The sequence below is a fragment of the Oncorhynchus mykiss genome, chromosome 17 (genome assembly GCF_013265735.2).
Source record: "Oncorhynchus mykiss isolate Arlee chromosome 17, USDA_OmykA_1.1, whole genome shotgun sequence".
NCBI lineage: Eukaryota > Metazoa > Chordata > Actinopteri > Salmoniformes > Salmonidae > Oncorhynchus > Oncorhynchus mykiss.
The window spans coordinates 11,708,653-11,710,508 of NC_048581.1; the positions used below are offsets into that span (position 1 = coordinate 11,708,653).

Genomic DNA, 1,856 nt, shown 5'->3' on the forward strand with positions numbered 1-1,856 from the left:
ACTTTGTTTTGGTTTCTTTGTATGTCAATTAGGGTGTGCATGGTGAATACGTGGTCTGTTGTACGGTAATTGAGTAAAAACCCAATGTGACACTTATCTCTCTCTCACTTCCTCTCTGTGTTTGTGTGTGTGTGTGTCCACATGTGTGTGTGTGTGTGTGTGTGTGTGTGTGTGTGTGTGTGTGTGTGTGTGTGTGTGTGTGTGTGTGTGTGTGTGTGTGTGTGTGTGTTTGTAGCCTGTAGGGTAGACCAGGCTGGGCCCCATGATGAGTTGAGTCCCCCTCCCCCACCCCTCCTCTCCCAGCGTAGCCAGGTGGGATGTTCCAGATGTGTGTCCTCTTATCTCTGCTCACCCTCTCTGGCTACACCCAGGTAAGTCTCTCTCTCTCTCACACACACAATGTTCCTACGCTGCAGGATTTACATAAATTCCTTGAAGACCTGCACGAACACACAATTGTGATACAGCCTGAATCAGCCTAGTCACTGGTCCAGGATCAGCCTAGTCACTGGTCCAGGATCAGCCTAGTCACTGGACCAGGATCAGCCTAGTCACTGATCCAGGATCAACTTAGTCACTGGTCCAGGATCAGCCTAATCACTGGTCCAGGATCAGCCTAGTCACTGGTCCAGGATCAGCCTAGTCACTGATCCAGGATCAGCCTAATCACTGATCCAGGATCAGCCTAATCACTGATCCAGGATCAGCCTAGTCACTGGTCCAGGGTCAGCCTAGTCACTGGTCCAGGATAAGCCTAGTCACCGGACCAGGATCACACTAGTCACTGGTCCAGGATCAGCCTAGTCACTGGTCTAGGATCAGCCTAGTCACTGGTCCAGGATCAGCCTAGTCACTGATCCAGGATCAGCCTAATCACTGATCCAGGATCAGCCTAGTCACTGGTCCAGGATCAGCCTAATCACTGATCCAGGATCAGCCTAGTCACTGGTCCAGGATCAGACCGTGTTAATGGACTAAATATTACAATCCCGTTTGCTGCAGAATTATTCTGCTGTGACAAACGGAACAAATTAATTAAGGGCTCCCGAGTGCATCTTAGTCCAAGAGGCGTCACTACAGTCCCTAGTTTGAACCCACGCTGTATCACATCCGGCTGTGATTGGGCGGCGCACAATTGGCCCAACGTCATCCTGGTTTGACCCGGGGTAGGCCGTCATTGTAATTAAGAATTTGTTCTTAATTGACTTGCCTAGTTAAATAAAGGTTAAATAAAAAATATATTTAAAAGAGAGTACATTTGTACACACACACACACACACACACACACACACACACACACACACACACACACATTTAGTTAGAGGGAGGTTCAGCAGAGTCGAATGACTGTTCTCCTTTTGTACCCAGGTCTCCTCGGCTAAATCTCTGAAGCTCCTGATGGAACAATGGACGAGCTACAAGAACCAGTGTTCTCAGAGCATCGTCACCACGCCTCCCGCCACAGGTCAGTCTCAGCCTCACGCTGTGATGTTGTTGTAGCTGTGTTATATCGGTGTGTTGTAGCTGTGTTATAGCTGTGTTATAGCTGTGTTATATCGGTGTGTTATATCGTGTGTTATAGCTGTGTTATATCGGTGTGTTATATTGGTGTGTTATAGCTGTCTTATATCGGTGTGTTGTAGCTGTGTTATATCTGTGTGTTATAGCTGTGTTATAGCTGTGCGTTATATCGGTGTGTTATAGGTGTGTTATATTGGTGTGTTGTAGCTGTGTTATATCGGTGTGTTATATCGGTGTGTTAAAGGTGTGTTATATGGGTGTGTTATAGCTGTGTTATATGGGTGTATTATAGCTGTGTTATATTGGTGTGTTATAGCTGTGTTATAGCTGTGTTA

General features: G+C 46.8%; 1 long non-coding RNA gene across 1 annotated transcript in view; it reads left to right on the forward strand.

Annotated features, from left to right (window-relative positions):
* The window catches only part of LOC118940275, a 44,831-nt gene extending 43,387 nt beyond the window's left edge, over positions 1–1,444 (forward strand). Inside the window, exons 2-3 of the long non-coding RNA XR_005036811.1 lie at positions 236–371; positions 1,369–1,444. This is a non-coding gene — a long non-coding RNA (uncharacterized LOC118940275). The remainder of the gene's footprint in view (positions 1–235; positions 372–1,368) is intronic.
* Positions 1,445–1,856: the final 412 nt, after the last annotated feature.